Source organism: Polistes dominula, unplaced genomic scaffold, assembly GCF_049000335.1.
Source record: "Polistes dominula isolate Pdom_NZ unplaced genomic scaffold, Pdom_raw_medaka contig_21, whole genome shotgun sequence".
NCBI classification, from domain to species: Eukaryota; Metazoa; Arthropoda; class Insecta; order Hymenoptera; family Vespidae; genus Polistes; species Polistes dominula.
In genome coordinates, this window is record NW_028301061.1 from 2721197 (window position 1) to 2742563 (window position 21367).

Below are 21367 nucleotides of genomic sequence, written 5' to 3' on the forward strand. Positions count from 1 at the left end.
GAATCTTTAAGGGATTGGTTTTAAGAAGAGTTGAAATTAGGAGACATCAGGTTTGATATTTGTTTTGTTTAAGCAACATCGAAATTCAATAATTTTTGATTGATTTTACAAAATTTAAAGAATTGATTTTTGAAAGAACTATTGCAATATTGCAAAATTACAGATATATTATAATTATTATTTATTTATTTCATCATTTCTATCTAAACATCTAACATATTTTATATAAAATATAAATTAATGGTTAAGTAAAAAATGTATTTGAAAAATAAATAAAATAATTTGTATCAACTGTTTGATGTGTTAAACATTTCGAAAAAGGGATTTGATTTTTAGAATTAAGAAGATTTCTGTATATTGCATGGGTCAAGGTGGTAGTGATGGTGGTGGTGATGGTAGATTCATTAGCATGAGAAATGAATATTCGGTAACGCAAGTTAGTAACTGGTGTTAGTGTTTGGTTGCGGCGCGTGCCAACGTCACATTCGTCAGAGGTTTGCAAGGAGAATTCTAAAGAAGGGGGTTCTGACGACCGTCTAATATACTCATCCAACCCTCGATCCACCCGGTCAAAAGTTCAGATAGGATCTCAGTACACTAGTTATGCCATGTTTTCGGAAGACGTCGAGATATCTCGGTGATATATTCGCTTTGTTCTACGAGTTTTCTATCTCTCTCTCTCACTCACTCTCATTCTCCGTTACTGTTTCTGGGATTCCCTTTCTTGTGAGTATCACGTTTCTAGTTTTATCCTTCTTACTAGGAATTCTTAATCCAAAGCTTCTGTATATCCTAACAGAAGTGAATCTCTTTTCTTACCATCATACAAGATCGTGATTTACGAGTGTTACTTCTTTTATCTTAAGGGTAAGATCAGAAAATACGAAAAAGAATGTTTAAGAACATCGTAAGAAATGATTCACTAGTTTATGTAAATAACTATGCGTTATTTGAGAACATCAATACATATGTATATCCAAGTAAAAAGAAGAAAATGAGAGAAAGTACAACGAATTACTAAAAATAAAAGGAAAATAATTTGACGGGGTATTTGTAATAACGATTAAAATAAAATACGAAAATCGCGTGTTCTCGGTGCATCCGACATTGAATTTAAGTCATTATGTGCGTTAAGTTAATAACAGATTTACATGATTTACTTTGTCGAGAACCAAGGGAAAATATTAAGAAGAAATAATCGTTTCTTGTAACGCTTAGAAATATGAACGATTTAAATCTTAGATCGTGGAAATGATTAGATGAATAAATTTGTCTTTAAATTGTTACTGTTAACACATGACCAAGTGTTTTTATGCAAAAAAAAAAAAACAGTAGGTAATTTGTATCATTTGTTTGCACTGCAATAAGTTAACGATAAGCAAATTTAACTTAACGTTTGATTTATTAGATTAAATTATATTTATTTGAATAATCATGAAAGGACAAATTATTTATCCTAATACTTAAAAATATAAACGATTTAGATATTAGATCGTAGAAATGATTAGGTACATAAGAATTTGTTGTTAAATTATTGCAATTAATTTACAATGTTCTGACGTACTTAATTTTTGATTCGTTTGATTAAATTTTTGATTTTTGACATTTAGATGATTTATAAAAAGATACAGAAAAATATTTATATTCCATGAAGTTTAGAAATATTATTATCTACACATCATAAAACATATAAAAAATATTTTAAATTATTTTTTATAATTTTTACTAATTAATATACGACGAAAATGTTTTTTAATCATAAAGAATTAGTTTGAAAAATGTGTACACATTTATCCGCAGTGCGGTAAAGATTTTGTACACGGATCCGATAGAAGTCCCCATTCGATTTCCTTGACTAAACTCTTCTCTCTCTCTCTCTCTCTCTCACTCTCTTACTTCCATTCCTTTAACAGAATATAAAACGAGAAGGCATTGGCGAATCGTGGCGAAGCGATCAATTGTGTTGCGGAACTACGGAGAATTGCCATTGTCGGCGAAAAGTTCGGAATTATACATTGGAAACTTGGAACGGAAGGTGGATAAGAGTAGGAGGAAGAAGAGGAAGAGGAGGAGGAGGAGAGGAATGAGGAACTGGGAAAATGGGGAAGGGAAAAGATAAGAAAAAATCTGAGACTTTTAAGGTGTATTCAAATTAAGTAACTACACAATTCCATATGTTGTTGGTAATTTCATCTAACACCATTATATTTTTCTTCTTTTAATAATATTCTCTCTCTTTTTATCTCACCCCCCCTTCCCTATTATCAACTTCATTTTTTTCTCATTATATAATTCATAATAAGTGTAGTCGATGTTTTCATGATAATCATAGTAAAATAAGAATCATCAATTAGTATGAAATAAATGGTGATTTTTGTAAGTACACCCGTTGGTTACCATGATGTTCTATGGTGTAATACCACAGTATGGTACGATATGGTGGCTTCGATTTAATTCAATGTTGATTCTGATTTAATTAACTACAGGCGCCGATCGGGCGAAATGCTTGGCGATAGTAACTGGAGTACTCGACGCCAATTCTTAATGGGCTTTCCCGGAATATGGTGCAAGAGAGAGAAAGAGAAAGAGAGAGAGTACTTTAGAAGGGGTTTTGTAGGTTCTCATTATTATTCCTCTCGCAAGGAATACTACTCGTAATGGGTTCTCGGCGGGATAACGATGTAAAGTTTGCGTGGCTGAACGTCGAATAAATTAATTGAAGAACGAGGAGAGGCGGTTATCGACGTTTAGTTATTTCTTCAACTTCCGACGACTGATTCTATCCCGAATGCTTTTGTTTTTTCATTCCTATTTTACTCTTTTTATTTCTTTATTTCATTATTTCTTTGTTTCTTATTTTTCTTTTGATTGTATTTTTTCTGTATTTTATACTTCTAACCTAAAAATGTATACTTAGGTTGGGTTATATATTTCATACGATTCGTTTATTTTAATTTAATTAAATTTTACTAATTGTTTTTCAGTCTGATTTAACATTTTTATTTCTTTATTTCTTATATTTCATTTAATTTCTTTTTTTATATTTTGTATTCTAACTCAAAACTATATATATATATTTAGGTTAGGTTATAATTTATACAATTCGTTTGTTTGATTTAATGAAATTTTATTAATGTTTTTATGAAACATTTTAATAGGGTTAAAATTGTGCATTTTAAATATGTTGGATAAAAAATATTTTCATAAATAATTGCAATATTAATCTGTCAGATGTCAAGACGACTACGAGTACGTAATGGAGAAATATTTCTGTGTTTGACGAATATACTCATCGTTGTTTTAATTTCCTTTTTTTTTTGTTTTTTTTTTTTTTTTTTGAGGGGTTGTAATTTAGGTATACACTTTTTAACAAAATCGTCGTCGTCAGATAATTGGTTAATTAATTGATTGTTTCGTCACGAATAGGAACAATTGTACGATTTTATATTTTAATTTTTATCATCGAATGAAATATGTTTATTGATTTAATGAAAAATTGATCCTATTTGTAGATATTTCGTATTTAAAATACTGTATCGTTTTACTTATTTATTACTAAGTGAAATATGTTTATTAAAACAATCAAAAATTGATCTGATTGCAGATATTTCGCATCGACATACACACGAGCCCGTATTTATCCGTGTCCCGAAATCAAACGATTCCACTCAAAAAACATATTTTTTATTGTTGTCCCGACAACAATCTCTTCAAACGTATACGTTTTAATATTCTACGAACGAAATGTATTTCAAAATTCTAATATTCTAAAACTTTATATACGTGTATCTGATACGCAAACGTACAGACACATAAAGAATATTCATTTACGTCTCGTGTTGTAGGAAAATTGATTCAATTTTTAACATTTTGAATAGCATACTAAATTAAAAAATGTTTAATCTTTTTAATATTTAAATATGTATGGTATAATATTTATTATAGTATATTGAAGAAATAAAATTTAATTGAAAATTGTGATGATTTAAAATTACTTATGATTAAATACTTCAACGATTTATTATTTATAATATTTATTTTATGTTATTAGTAAGAATTGTTTAAATAAAAATTAACTTTGTTTAATGTAATCAGAATTAAATATTATTGCAATTTATTTTCTACAAGTTTTAAATTGTATTTGGGTTTTCTGTATTTTGCTTGCCGGTATTTGACTGACAAAATACGGACACTTACTACTTAAAAATATTCTTCACGATTTTCATTGATTCCTAATTCATTTAATTCTCTATTAATTTCGGTAATCCAAACATGAAATAAAAATTAATTAATTCAACAATAATCTTTCGCAATAATATTTTATTGTATTATTTTTTAATATATTAAAAAATACTCGAATAATTTCTCGACATTTAATATAAAGTCGTAGCACTGATATTTTCAAACAACTATGATCATATATATTACAACATTTGCTCGACATTTTAAAAAGAATAGAAATAAAGATTCTAAAGACGTAGAAATATGCTTCCGGCAAAACTATACCTTTCCCTTCTTCCTCCACCCTTCTTCTAACCGACCCTTTACACATTGCCCTTTCCTCGTTATTTCAGAATTTAACGATTCTAATTTCGCAGACAGTTTCTTCCAATAACTTTCGTTAATTGTTTCGACGCCTGTATTCGAATAATAGATTATTATTTTTTCAACTACTATGATACAATGAAATTAGGATAGATAAAATACAAAGGTATTTGGGCAAAAATTAAAGGTCTCGTTACTCCTCATATTTTCGTTTTCCAATCGTAACGTTCTTAATTGCAAAGAAAATAGAACTGTAGGAAAATAGTTTGTTATTGCAAGTGTTTCGCGTAACATTAATTCAGATAACAAAAATTTGGCTTATGTTATGATACGAAAGTTCATATCCAATTTGATTCACAGTTTGTTCGAATTAATAAAAGATTTTTGGGGAAAGTAGAACAGAATTGTTGAATAAACATTGAAATGAATATCATAAATTAATGAAAAATTTAGGAACTAGACTATTTTTATTAATGTTAACTTTGAAAGTAAATTTAACGATAAAAAAAAGGACAAGAAATGATATAAAAGTTGACATCAGTATTACGTTGCAATAAAAGATTGAGAAAAAACATTACGTTATTTAAATTATCTCATTTTGATATGAAATAAAAATATTCCTATTACCGATAGATTAAATTATAAATTCATTAATTTATCGTTAAAATAATAATCGTAAATGAAAAAGAAGTAGGAAAGTGGATTAAAAAAAAAAAATCACATAGATAAATAACTGGACAAGATTGTCAGAAGTGAAATTATCATCGATCCTTGTAAATATAAAAAGAAAAAAAATTATCGAGTTAATCGATCTTTTTCTTGTCGAAGTGAAAGATTATGACTTTGTGGTATGATGGGGAGGATGGGGGAGGGGGTGGTGCATCTTCGAAAATGCTGACTTCCACCACCTGGGACACAATTAGTTACAATCTACCTTAGTTATGACTTATTCGCCGTAGCTGCTTGCCGCACAAATTACTTAACTTGGTCAGCTTACCCGGAAGTTGTTACGTACGATCCTCGTTGTGGAAGTTAGAGGCTGACTTTGCACCCGTCGTAGATTCTCATTAGCTGCTAACTCTCCCCGTTCCCCCCTACAAGTAACCACCACCACCCTACCATCACCAGCAGCACCACTACCATTACCACCATCAACTACTACCACCTTCTTTACCACCAACACCACTGGTATCAACCATCCTTCTCTACTTTCTTGGTACTGTCATTTATGATGCCACGTTCAAGATTGGCTCTTGGGTTAGTGGATCACGTTACGAATTTCGTTATATGACAAAAGTTTATATTACTCTTGATTAAATCGTTTGGGAAAATATTCTTTGTTATTAGTTTGATTTTATTCATATTATTAATAATAATTATTCTTTTTTAAGATAATTGTATTCGTGAGATACTCGTTTAGATGATTTGTCATCTTCTTAATAGAAGATTGTTTTCTTTACCTACATTTTTAATCAATTAGTATTATATTTATTATTACAGTTCATAATTTTATGTATTAAGTATATATGAAAATACTTTCTTTTAACAAATCTGTATTAAATAAAATTGAAACAGATGATTATTACTTATAAAAAATAATCTAACGATTAATCAAATTACTAAATTTTTCTTCACAACAATTTTTCGTTATTTATAGTACCAGTAAACAAATATTCTGTGTTATAATCGAATTGAATTCACGTACAAAAGGTTAATCAGAATGTTATTACATCATGAACAAGTTGAAATGCGCTAATTTTCTAAACGATTACGACCCAGATACGATGTTACGCTGGTTGCACAATCGCAGCTCATTTTCCTGATCAATGTTACGAAACAAGATAGAGAGAAAGAGAGAGAGAGAGAGAGAGAGAAAATGCAATCGATGGGTACGTCAATCGAACAGTTAGAATCGAGAAGGTGCAAAGCAGAGAGTACCTCAGTTGGTTCTCGTCTTGTTTGAAAAGTGGATTATCGACTTGTCGGAGAAGGGAATCCACCCTTTTCCTCGCCCATCCCTTTACCACCACCACCACTACCAACCAACCAACCAACCAACCTTCTCTTCCTTCTACACTTCACCATATCGAACATTCCAGTTGTGTTGTATAGGAGAATCCAACTCCTCGTTTCCTCAAAACTCAAGCTCTGGTCTCGGTCGTTTATAAATTTCCTCTTCTCACACTAACCCATATTACCAACGAGGTTAAAACCAGTTCCTACTGACTTTAGTCAGGATCGATAGTCGTGAGAAATAACACCAAACGTACGTCCAATATTTAAATGCAGAACAAGAATAAAAGGATGATGTTTGTGTGTTCTATGAGGGATATATTTGAATGAAAGTTAAACTCGTAATGGATTCGTTAATGTCTTATTTCATGTCATGTTTTAATTATGACAAGTTCATTGACCTCGTATCTAGAAATATTAAAGCATTTTTTTTTATTATTATTATTAAAGTAATGTATAATCAATTTTAAATTTATTATAATACATTAGTAATTTTTGTTAATTGATATTATTTAATAAAATGTTATTACTGCATAATAAGGGTGAAATGTTTTTTTAAATCTACGTACTACATTTGAAAGAATATTAATTCAATTTCAAATTGAATTTATTTATTATTGCTAATGCAGAAAGCTTCGTAAAGTTTCTAAGGGTTCCATGATTCGTATCTTAGATTTTGTATATATTTTTTTGTATTATTTTAATAATTAAATGAATGTTAATATTTATTAATATTATTTCTAATGAATAGAAATGTCTATAGAAAATAATTTATTTTAAATATTTATATTTAATGGTTAATAACATGAATAAATTAGTTATTTATAGATTATACAATACTACAAACTTATTCAATCTTCAGTATTATTTCTATATCTAAATAATTATAAAATAAACTTTATAAAAATCGTAATATAATACATTGAAGAGTAACCGTGTATAATTTAAAAGGAAAAGTATCATTTTTACTTCCATTTAATTCGTAAACTCGTATAAGAACCTTCAAGAAATTCTTTTCAAAATGAATAACATTATCAAGATAAGTATCATTTCAAGTCCCATTAAAAAAAAAAATGTAACCCAAAACCGTAAGTTGAGGATTTTTTAAAATAAAATTATTCGCGGGGTTAACATTTATTTTCAAAAAATTCTTCATTTTTATGTAACGTTATCAAAAGCGAATCATAAAACTGTTTAGTCCAATTTCGCTTGAATTTATTTCAAACTTTTCAGTTACCGCTGTACATGCTCTAACCAACTACGCGACAGGTAGTATATAAAAAAAAAAAAAAGAAAGAAAGAAAAAAAAGGCAGAAGCGAATATGTTAGAGGCTGAAAAATAAAAAAAATATAAAATACAGGAGGAGTCTCATTCGTTATCATCATCCTTGTTTAACATAAACGATATGTGAAGGAGTAAAGAGAGTATTATTTTTTCTTCTTTTTTTTTTTCTTTTTCTTCTACTTCTACATTTTCTTTTTTTTCCCCCTGTTTTATTTTTTTTCTTTTCCCGTTGAGCTTAACGTCGAAAAGGCTGAGAGATTCAACGAACGAACGAACGAACGAACGAGCAGTAGTAGAGTTTACTGAGAAGTAATTTTCCCGTTTTCCTCTTTCTCAGCATTTACTGCGATCTCTCAGCGAACGTTTTCATCGAGATCCTCCTCTCCTACATACACGTACACACACATATATATAAAAATATATATTGGGTCGGAGAAAAAGTTTTTTCGTATTTTCTTGAATACATGGATGTAAATTCTCATAACCAAAACAATATTAATTGTATCTGTCATTAATTGGGTTTATTTGGAAGTTCATAATATCGTAGTGTAATAATTGATTAAAAAAAAAAAAAAAAAATAAATATGGATATACTAAGTTGAAAATTATTTGAAGAAAACAAAATTAGAAAGTATGGAAACAATTATAGTTTGGTGATTTCGTGAAAATACGTAAAAACATTTTCCCTAATCCAATAAGTTTCTTCGTATTTTCTTGGATACATGAGGGGAGGGGGGTTAGGTTCTTATAATTAAAACAATATTAATCATATTTGTCAACACTTTGGTTCATTTGGAAGTTCATAATAATAATTGAACATAAAAAAATTAAATATGAATAAACAAAGTTTGAAATTATTTGAAGAAAGGTGATTAGAAATTATGGAAACAATTAGTAAGATGATTTTGTGAAAATACGAAGAAACTTTTTCCCTAACCCAATATATATATATATATCCATGAAAAATCGAGGAAGACTTCTCACTGACTTCGAGGTCACTCGGTTCGCCCCCCATAAAGGCATTATTAATTCAAGCCAATCCCGACGCGGCACGGAACGAATTGCCTCTATAAAATGTAATTTCGGAAGAGTTTTGATCCTAAATTTTGGATGGCAGCTTCAGCCTGGATAGTTTCATCCCGATAGATGAAATTTACTTCTTTCTGACATTTCACATTGGCTAACTTTGGAAAACCCTTGTCTTCTTTATTACTTATATATACTACTTTCAACCTATCTCATAAACACCTTTAAGAAAATACGAGAGACTTAAACTATTCGTCGTTTATTCTAATTTTTATTTTCATAAAGATGAAATCAAATCATTTTCGACAAAAATTGGCAATTTTTTCGATCAAATATTAAAGATAAAAGATTTGTTTTATGATAGTTTGTTTAAGAATGTTTTTTTTATATATATTTCTTCTTCTTCTTCTTTTTCTTCTTGTTTTATTATCTCATTGACTTCTAGAATTTTTCTTTCATTTAGTTGGGGAAACCTAATCAAAATACCTTAAGGCTATACTAATTCTTATGGATTAGACTTGTTGTTTGTTTTAATTAATTTTTTTTTTCTATGGCTTTTTCTTTGAAATGATATAAAAATAACTAATACAATAATAAGTACTGTAATTAGCAACTGTTTGTTTTAATTAATTTTTTTTCTAAGTCTAATTGAAATAGAATTAAAATAAACAAAACGATGACAAGTATAATAATTAATACGTATAATATTAATAATTGTTAATTATGATTGAACCCTGATTAGATCCTGATTAATTTTTCTTCCAAATGTTTATATTGTTTCACATAAAAATACTCGTACTCACAATAATATTAAATAGTATAATAAATGTACTATGCATAATTTAAAAATTTATGATAAAGTAAGATATTTTGTATAATATTTGTTTCAATGGAAATAATATATTGTTTCCTTGTGGTTGTTTTGTTATCAGCATTAGAAGTAATGTTTCCGAGAAAAAAAAAATACGATATATCGATAAAATGTATTTTTATATATGAGCGTTGTAAAATTCTTATAGACGGAAGATAAAGAAACTTGGATTTCTCGCGATATTTCTGTGACGTCACTGAGTCCATAGATCCATAGATGATAGTCTGTCAAGCTTTACTATCGTAGAATTGTACATAGATGCATTTTAATATTTCATACTTTCGCATCACCCAGAGAAATCGAGATTGTTTGAAAAGTTTTCTTTGCGAAAGTAGTTTCTATTGTTTCCACATGATCTAGAATATTTTTTCTTTCATATAAATGTTCTCATTTCTCACAAAATAAAAATGTATACGTATTATATACATATATGTATTTTTAAACGATAATTTTTATTCATAAATATTAAGATGAATAAAAATTTGAAGATATTTATTTTTAATGAATAGAATTTTTTTTTAAAAAATCAATCAATTTATTTACAGAAAAAAAAACATATTATTATGACAAAAGTCGAAACATTTTTTTTTCTTTTTTTTTATATATATAAATAAAAAAGAAAAAATGTGCAATATGAAGTATTGAAAACATTAAAAAGCAAAAAAAAATTGATATTTATTCGTCAAATATTTGTCAGCCATGAAACATTCAGGTCAACGGATCAATCTATAAAATTGTTTACAGTGTGATATATCACTCGACAACAATAACTCCTCCACTATCCTTTATTTGATTATTTTATATTTTAATCTAGAAATATACATATATACATATATATACATAAAATAAAAAAGATAGGAAAAGAATGGAAGAAAATAAATATCTTGTGTGTATAATTGAAATAATTCTACTAACATAAAAGAAGCTTAAAAATTATATTTTAAAGTCATATTATGATTAAAAATGTTCTTAAAGAATCTTAAAGAACATAATAATCTGTATAATACTTGTAATAGTTATTAATTTATGGATTATCCGATCAAAGGAGATGAAAAAGATTATTTGAAAATATATTAATAGTTTCTTTATTTTCTATTAAAAGAAAAAAACATGTTACAATTGTTTCTTATTCGTTAAAAATGAAATTATTATTATTTTATTAGTATGTCATAATAGGAATGGTGGATTAATGAATTTTTGAAGAATTTTAAAGACCATAATAACTTGTTATCCTTCTAATCGTTTCTAATGTGTAGATTATTCGATAAATATGATAGTTTATTAATAAATAATTTTGTACACACATGTTTTGTTGATAAAAATTATAAATAAAATTTCAAAATGAGAAGTTGAAAGTGTCCTAACAAATATAAAACATTTATAAAATTGATTATAAAAATTTGGTACACAATGTGAAACATAATAATGCATCGTTTTTAATGATTAAAATATTCTATAACAATTTCTAATATTAATTTGAAATAATTTATATAAGTTTTTTACGGTTTATTGTTTATTCATCAAGATTTTGCGGTGTCCTATATTTGATGGTGTTCTGTGTTTGGTACATTTTACTTTTTACTAAATGAAAACTAAAACTTTGCAATTAGCAGAAACGTTGGATCAAAAAATGAGAAGAATTTTAAAGACTATAATAACCTAACATATAATAGTGATCATCTCAAATATCTATATTGATCAACAGAAATAATTGAAAGCAATTAAATAACGCGCTCAAAAATATTTTTACTATCACAAGGGAACAAATAACCAAATTTTTTTGGTACCTGTCAGAAACATTGTATCAAAAATTAATAAGAATATTAAATACTATAATAATCAACGATCCTAATCATCTGCAATTTCCGTATCAATCAAGAAAACTGATCACAGAACAATTAAACCAAACTTACACACTTAGAAGATATTCATTTCTATTAGAATATAAGTCAAACAGTAATAGTTGGTGCCTTTTTCGTTGAAGATGGAATTACGATTGGGGTAAAAGGATTCTACCTAGAATTGGGGGGTGGTAGTAGTAGCTAGTAGAGAAAGGGTGGATCGATGAATTTCGTAACGGCGAATTTCCGCGGCCGTAGTAGTCCCGGCGCGTTGAGGGTGAGGTAGAGGGTAGAGGGTGGAAGAGGAGGAATGAAATGGGAGGGGGTGTTGGGTGAGGGTGGTGCTACCGCCGTTGCCGGTCGACGAAGGGGGGAGGTGGTTGGGTTGTTGGAAGAGAAGGTGGATGAGGTGGATGAGGAGTCGGAAGAAGAGGGGGATAGGAAGGGGGATAGAAGGGGGTTGGCAGGGGGTGGGATTGTAGGTGGTTCGTGAGCGAGGACGAAATCAATAGCGCCGTCGGGTTCATAGTGGCGCGCAGGAAGCGCCCTGTAGAAAAGGGACAAATGTAAATAAATTTAAATCAGAGCGCGGGTGGTAATAGCATGGCGGATAGAGAAACTTAGGGTACTGCTTCTGGTGATGATGATGGTGTATGTGTATGTGTGTTTGTACGTGTATGGATATGTATATGTTGTGTACCTGTGCTTGCCACTGCTGCTGCCATCTTCAGCGGCATCGTAACGATGTCGTTAAAATCCCCGCCAAGCGGATTATTCGTTGCTGAAGGAAGGAATCCTTAAAGGGACAATTCGCTTTTAATCAGCAAAGAGTTAGACAAAAAAATCATTGTTTTTGTTTTTTGTTTTATTTCATTGTAGTATACTATTTTGTTCGATTTGTATGTATATACTTTTTTATATTCTTTTTTAGATTAGTTTTTATCATTTTTAGTATAATTATTACTTGGAGCCCTTCGAATTCTATTCTGTTTAAATTGAAAGTAGGGTAAACCAATTGCTTGAATATCACTGTCATTGTATATTTGAGTGTGCATGTGCATGTTTCATTGTTTACATTTTTTCATCTTCATCCTCATTTTCATTTTCTTTTTTTTTTCTCTTCACTTCTTTAATACGCATGGATATAAAAAATCCGATTTCTTTTGATCAATTTCTATTTCCAAGTCGTTTAGAGGTACCTTTTTACTTTCGTTCTTCATTACTTGATCGTTTTCTACTTTATAGTAGCTTCTATCTTTCTTTTTTTTTTTTTACTTTTATCTACTTCCTTTTACTTTCTTTCGATCAGCAACCCTTAAAGGTATCAGCTCAGGCTTTGCTATAAACGGAAATCCGGTTCTATTAGAAGAGTAGATGAAAATTCAGCAGCCTCTTATTCATCTTCATCGTCATCTTTTTTTTTCTTATATTTCTTAAACACAATTTTATTTTTTATTTTCTGAATGAAAAAAAAAAAACTACAGAAACTTCAGTCTCATGTTTGATCTGTTCTTTAAAAAAAAGAAAAAAATTGCAACAATTATTATTTTTTCCAAAAATCGATGAAAGGAACGAGCAAAAAAAAAAAGAAAAACAGAAAATTTTTTTTCCTCAAGTTGACGCATCGGAAATTGAAATTCCTTGACGAGTAAATATAGAGAATAGGGATAGTAAAAAAAATGAAAAAAAAAAAAAAATACAAAAAATTGATTCCGGAGGAGGAAAAAAAAAATGAAAAAAATTCAAAAAAAAAAGAAGAAAAAAGGGTCAAAATTTTAAAAAAGTATGCCAAAAGACTCACATCGGTGTGTAGTATATTTATTCTTGTAAACGTATCCTCTATCCTATATTCCTATTCGTTTGGTATATGTGTATGAGTGGTGCGAGCTAGTATCACGTGAATCCTGCTGCATCAACCCGGTAAACTAGTTTCGCTCGATATTCTACCCACTGTGGCCTTTGGTAACTTTATGACGGACACGTTCCCATATTGTTTCTGTTTTGTGTTTGGTCACTGACCTGCTCTGGCGATCACAGAGAAAGATGCAAAATGGCTGAACCCTGTTATATATTCCGTTGTCGTTGATTACTATTCCATTTCCTCCGTTGAGTTTATAAAAGAGAAAGAAAAGACACACAGAGAAAGAGACAGAGTATACGTATGTATATGTATATGTATATGTAGGTATGTGTATGAGAGAGATTCGTTATCTTTCTCTGCAATCTGTCTCGTTCACGTTTCTAACAGATGAGAAACAAAAAAAAAGTCTAAAAGATAAAAAAAAAAAACTAGATCTCAACCCCTTCAACGAATTCCTCATATTTCTGTTTATATATATATATATATATCATATGTGGAATAAATATGAAGTATTATACGGATATATACATGCTGAAATGAAAAATATGTGAATATATCGATAAACTCGTCTATTTATAATACATACAATAGATTTTTCTTCTTTTTATTTTTTAATTCTTAATATTACGTATAAATGTGCCGAGATTGAATTTATTGTTTATAAATTTATTTTTTAATCAAATGTAAATAACTCGATTAAAATTATATACTTGAATAAAGTATTCATATTATTTTTCCTGTCTATCAGATATTTTTGTAATGAAATTACTGTAATAATTTTTACGATTAATAGTAGTATAATGGAGTGGTAATAATAAAGGGATTTATTAAAGTTAAAAAAGAAGTTTAAAAATTTGTTATCTTATTTACGATTTTTTTTTTTTATGGATATAGACAAGTATATTTTACTTGTGCGTGTTCTATTTTTACAATACCATCCAGTCACGGTATCTGCATAAATTCTTGTTAATCTTGATTAACCTTGAACATCACATGAACTACCTCAAGGATTTCTATATTGATAGACTTAAAAAAAAAATACTCAAGGTTTGATATTAAATTAAAATAAAACTGGAGAAAATATATACACATTATTCATTTTCCCATTTTTGAATAATGAGATCTAATAAAAAAAAACCAAAAAAAAAAAGAAATACTAAACTTGATCTGATAATTGTTTTATTACATACCATTGCATGATAAATGAGATAAGAAAATGATGAAAATAAGAAATCAATATAAAAAAAAAAACAAAAACAAAAATAAAAGTAGAAAAGATTATTAATAGTATACAAAAGAACAAAATATTAATTGAAGTATTGTCAAGTGTAGAACCACGAGACGATGTTTGACCGTAACGACAAATGTAATTGACATTTTTCGAATAAATTTGGTTAGGTTGGTTGGTTTGGTGGTACTAGTGGGTACTGATACTGATGGTGGTGGTAATGGTGGTTGTGGTGGTGGTAAGTTTATAAAGTAACGTTTACGAATCCTATACTCATTCGGTTTTATCCTGAAATTGACGGCTGAGAGGTATAAAAAGAAAAAAAGAAAAATGTTTTCGATCGTTATTCACGAGTTGTTTGGTAACAGGAAAGAACGTTCCTTATTTCGCAGGTACACATTTACGACATAAACTATTATTTTGACGCAACCTTCAACCTATATACTTTCCGTTCTCATTCTTTTTCTCATATTCTTTCTTCTAGTACTAACCCACCCCCTTCTATCCCATTTTTCCCCTAGCTCTTGTCTCTCACATATTCGTACGTTCCATGTTTTTCGTTCTATCAGGTGAAACACACCCATCCCTTCCACCACTATCCCACTTTCATCCCTCTGTGTGCTATTTTCCTCGCAACATGACGACTGCTTTGCTGACGTGATAATAAATTCTCCTCGTTCGTTTCGCACCCTCTCTAACAACTTCCCCTTTTTTCTGCACACCCCCTCTTGCCACTTCCCAGGAACCGTTTCTCTTCTCTTTCTTTTACTTCATCTCTTTTTATCTCTTTCTTACCATTTTGTATTCTCGTTTTCGCTGACTCTTTCAATTTTGTGTTTTGTAATCTTTCAAAATTTATTCAATGATTATTATTTCATAGGACACGATTGTTTAAAAAAAAAAAAAAAAAAAAAAATAAACAAACGAAAATAATTCATACGAATTTTGGATTTTTTTTTCTTATTTTTTATCAAGATAAAAATGAAAGAAGAAAAATTGTAGACAAATTGACAATGACTGGTAATATTCCATGGTAAGATGATTTTCGATTTTTATTCACACGGGAAAGGATGTGGCGAGGGTGGTTAGATGGAAAAATGAAAAAAGAAGAAAAAAAAATTGGGAAGAAAGAGCCAACAGAAGGGGGCGTTAAGGGATGAGAGGAAAAAAAAGGGGTGAACGAAACAGAAAGTGTGAGAGAAAGAACGCATCGAAGAAAGAGGAAAGAATGAAGGGGTGAACTAGCAAGAAGAGGAAAAAGGGTGGCATAAAGGGTGGGGCGTAGGGCGAAAGAAGGTAGACGAAGGTAGACGAAGGGTCGAACTCGAAAGTACTGAAATAGCAAACTATTTTTCTTTCTTTCTTTCTCTCAGTGAGCCCACGTACGAAAGTATGTGTAAAGGCGAAAAATGAAGAAGAAAAAAGAATAAAAGGAGAATACAAGCATAAAAAAAAGGAGAAGAAGGAGAAGAAAGGGAAAATGAAAGATGAAGAAAGATAGAGGGCTACGAGGTTAGGCAGGGTGCAGCCCTTGGGATATAACAGCATGCTCCTGCTTCGACCCTCTTTTCACTCTTGCGTCATGGTATGCTCCTGGTGGTGATGGTGATGGTAGCAGTGGTGGTGGTGGCATCAGTGGATCGTAAAAAATGAAGGAAAGAAGGGACAAGGGAAAGGGATGAATAATCAAACGGGCCGCCTAATGCTTGGACATTGTTTCTATTCTCTCATTCTCTCTCTCTCTCTCTCTCTCTTTATATTCTACTCTTTTTTATATTACATTCTAATAATTTATAAATATGAACATGTATGTATGTATGTATGTATATATGAAATGAAATTTTTGTTTAAGAATATAATAAAAATAATATATATAATATATTTTTTAATATAATTTTTGTTAGATGTATAGGGTAACCATATTATTTTATATATTTACTAATGTGTTACAAATTTTTTACATATATCCAAAAATTATATGACAATTCTTTTCTATTTTCTTATTAATATTTTTTTTAATTATTAAACTATTGTAATTTATTTGATAACTATTTATATTGATCTTAACGTTTAACTTTAATACATAAAATATTTATTTTTATGTTTTTTAGTTTTATGGAAAAAGTATCAAAAAATTAAGATTAATTTTTTCTTATTAATATTTATTAATTTAATTTTTATATATTATATATTTTATTATAATATTAATTTACATTATAATATTAATAATTTTCTAATAGTACATCTTTTTAAATGAAAAAATAATTTTTCTTTTAAGGACATCAATATTTTTTTAAACAATATCATCCACATTTTTCTACATTTAAATGAATTTAAATGTAAATGTTAAATTTCAACACAATATTAAAAGACAACAAAAAAATTCTAACTAATTCCTGTGATATACAATAAATCTTTATAAAAAGCAAGAGATACCCTAATTATTTATTTGTAATCCCAGTGAAAAGAAATTGGATAAAAAAATTTGATAAATTATTACTTAGAATACATTTCTTCATTTGTAAATTCATTGTATAAAATATTAATAATCTTTAATAACCTAACAAGATGGTAAACTTGATTAAAATTATTATTTAAAAAGCATCGTTAAATCTTAACAACGATAATTATCAATCGATTATTAACTCTTCATTAACGAATACATTTTACATTTCAGCCATTTTGATGTCTGAGGGTTGAGAGGGGGGGGAAACTCATAAACAGAGTTAAAGCACAAGAAAGACGAAAGGAAACACAATCCTTGATTGCGAAATTCATACCACTGTAGAAGAAATAAATAACATCCGTTCGTTCTTTTCTCCCCCTCTTCCTACCCCCTCATCTTCCCCTACTTCTTTTTCTTCCTTTCTCTTCCTTTCTTCATCTTTTACTTCTTCTTGAAACGTAATTTAGATAGCGGAGGACCGAAAGGCCACCTTCATCCCTAACTCCCACCACAACCACACCATCACCGCCATCGTCATGGCATTCATTTCACCTTACTATTTATGAAAACTCATTTCTTGAAGGAAACACCGAGAAAATAAGAAGCCCATCGTTCTTTTCCCAATGCTTTATATTTCTTATTCTTATATTTTGTTGTTGTATTTGTGTTCTTGTTTTTTATACTCATTTTTATTCATACTTTTTTTTTTACTTGTATTCGATTATTGTAATAATACACATAACAAGGATATACATCTTGGATGATTTATATTCTTGTAAATTTGAATCACGTTAATTGTAAGTTTCTAGTTTCTTACAATAAGTATAGTTGATGTTGATTTATTATTCGATGTTCTTTACAATTTGGATTTATATATATATATATATATATATACTTTTGTTTTGGTAAAGTTATAATTGGGATAAAACAAAGGATTGATAAGGTCTTTTTTGAGAGGAAGAAAGGGGAAAGTTTGAAAATGGTTTTTGTGTTATTTGAATTAATTGATTTATACATGTATCATTTTTTGTTTATATAAAAACTATAGTTGTAGTGTTTATTATGATTATAGTTGAATTATATAAATAATTAAAGTAAATTTAAATAGAAGAAGCATTGACAAAATTTTTGGAAACGTTTTTAAGTATGTAATTGAATTCGAGAAAGAGAATTAAAAATCTTATGTTGCTTAGATCATAGTTATTTGTTCTAATAACGATAATTAATGTCTATATCTAATATTTATTATTATTTCATGTATAAAAGTTAGAATTTTTGTATAAACTTATAAGAATATAAAGAACAAATTGATAATTTTTTTTAATTTTCATTTGTAAAGAAAAATCTTCAAATAACAGTATTGGAAAGTGAAGAAAAATGTTATAAAGAAGAAGAAGAAGAAGAAGAAGAAGATGAAAGAATAGAAAATAGAAATAGTGAGAAGAAAATTCTTCACTAAGTTTCTCGTTTTCGTCTGTTACAAGTAGATAAACGAGGGTGTGTGGATTTTGCCTCGGAAAAGCAATTCTCTTTCTTCCCCTTTTATTCACTTTCTTTTTTTTTTTTTCTTCTTCTTTTTTTTTCTTTTTTTTTCCTTCTTTATTACAACGATAACGGGTCTGCCGAGATGCGGTTAATATGAAGTATCGTAGGTGATGGTAGAGGTGAGAAGAGACTGAAAAAGGGGGGTGGTAGGATGAGAGGGATGAACGCAGAGGGATGAAACAGAATCGGGACGAGGGTTAAAAAGTGCGCGAAAAAGAGAGAGATAGAGAGAGAGAGAGAGTGAAAGAATGAAAAAGAGAAAAGGGGGTTGTGAGGGGGTGAGGGTTTAGTTCGCTATGAGCACACAGAAAGATTTGGAAAATGTCGAGAAATGGGAAGGGTTGTGACCGGCTGGTTCCCAAGGGAGAACTTTCCTTGCTACGAGAATTTTTAAGGGAAGTTTCTAGTATCAAAGATTACCCGTCCACTCCCCCTCAATTCTTAACACTAAATGTACCGAGACTTTTTAAATGATTTTCTTATTTTTTATTTTTGCAATATTTCATATGAATAAATTTTTAATTAAAATATATTTCATAAACATGGTTCTACTTTTTATTTTTTTTTATTTATCTTAATAATTTTATTTTAATAATGTTTAATTCTTTCAGAATCATAATCAGGATCTCGTAAATAATTTATTTTATGTAAAATCATAATTTTTTGGAATTGATGGGAGTATTGTTTTACTTTCTTTTTACTTTTATTTAACTTTATAATAATTGTAATAAATATTTAAAAATTATTAAACCATTTATTTATTAAATGTTTTTATTTAACGTTACTTTTATGTGTTCGTTTAACTATTAGAGAATTAGAATTAAAATTATTATCTATATATATATATATATACTCTCTCCAAATATATATATATATAGTTTATATTAAATCATATCTTAGTTTTATTGTTATCTAATAATAAAGTATTTTATTTATTATATCAATTAAAATGTAAACTCACGAATTACATCACATCGATTCACCTACTCCATTCATTGATTTAATAATCCAATCTTTGTGAACTCACCTGTAACAGAAAAACATTAACTTGTTAGTGAGATAATCCAAAGATAAATGTTTTAATCAACAGATCAAAAAATTGTATAATATTTTTAGAATAATAAAAGGTATATCGATACCTTTCTCACATTTTCCTCTTTACACACATTTATTATATATTACTATCAATTAAAATAGAGATACATTAAACTAAAAGTCAAATAAATCAATTTTAAATAAATATACCACATGTTCACGTGCTTAAAACAAATTTAGAAACACGCGGGCTAACAAAATTAGATAAAACTTGTAAAAAAAAAGAAAAAAACGAGGTGAAAGAGCAAAGCAACGAAACGAGTGAAATGAAAAGAATTGAAAAAAAAAATCGAAAAAAAATGATCCCAGCATAGGGGGTTTAAAGGGGACAGTGGAGGTTTGTTTGGGAAATTCGGTGGCTGGTTGAGTTTTTTGAAGGGGGATTTTTTCCTTTTTTTTTCTTTTTTTGGAAAAGGGGTTGAGATAAATTTGGTGCGGCGGTGCTCGAATTACGTTGGCGGCATGGACGGAATAATTGAAAGGCAGGGTTGCGTCAACGATGAGGAGAGCAAAGGGCCGTGGCAAGTGCAAATTGAACCTCGGGTACGGGATTTGCGTTATCGGGGCAGCCGTCAGCTTGTTTGCAAAGTGACTCCGACCATGCAAGCTGAGATGAAAAGAAGAGACAGGAACACGCCCACATGGTTCCGAACGGACCAATGGCGTACAACGATTGCTAGAATGTTTCGCGGCATCGAATTTACTTTACTCCCGATTCGATTCGAAAAAACTTCTATGTCCATTTGTTCCACGTGTGGGGATAACTTCTACCTATATATGTATGTACGTTTGTCTATACATGTGCGTGTGTGTATTCGACTCTTGTACAGAACAAAACGTATTCAAGTTCCATCAAATACATCGATATTCAAATGAAAATATATTTGAAATTATTGTAATTATATATACAATAATTCATCTGATTTTACAAAATTTTACATTTATATTTTAGAGATTTGAAATTAAAACGAAAATGAACAAAACAACAAAACTTAAATACGTCAATACAAATTTAAATACGTCAGTAATTAAATATCCAACCAATTAAGATTTTAAATAAATGCCATTGAAATAATTTTAATTGTAAAACAAATTCTTGGCTAGCCGCTACGATTTTTTTTCTCTCTTTTTGTTTTGTTTCCTATTTTTTCTCCAGTTTTAATTCTTATTTCTTTTTTTTCAACGGTGCGCGACAAAGCTAAAGAATTTTCTCCCCGTTTTCGTTTATTATTATTTCTATGAGAGGGGCAGTGGGGTGGAGTGAAGAGAGTGGAGTGGAGAGATACGCAATGCTCGGTTATTATTTTCGCGATTTCTTTTCTACCCCCCGGGGTAAAACGTGGTCCTCGTACCAGACATTCTTTCGATGCCTTTCTCACTCACAAACATACACATACACAAACATACACACACACACACTTTTTCACTTTCTTCCCCCACTCCCACTACTCCTAGCTCACTTACCCCCTTATATCCTCTTTTGACTCCTTCATAACCCCACACCCCCTCCTCTTACCCCTGTTTCTCTCTCAGTCAACGTTCCGAAAGACGTACGGTCTGACGTTGATGTTGTTGCGGAGAGAGAGCGAGATTCTAATTAAAAAATTAGCG

At 29.4% G+C, this 21367-nt stretch overlaps 1 long non-coding RNA gene across 1 annotated transcript in view; it reads right to left on the reverse strand.

The window, feature by feature from the left end:
• Window positions 1–19617: 19617 nt before the first annotated feature.
• LOC149031406 (uncharacterized) overlaps window positions 19618–21367 on the reverse strand; it is a 66086-nt gene continuing 64336 nt past the window's right edge. The window contains exon 3 of the long non-coding RNA XR_016177823.1: window positions 19618–19688. This is a non-coding gene — a long non-coding RNA (uncharacterized LOC149031406). The remainder of the gene's footprint in view (window positions 19689–21367) is intronic.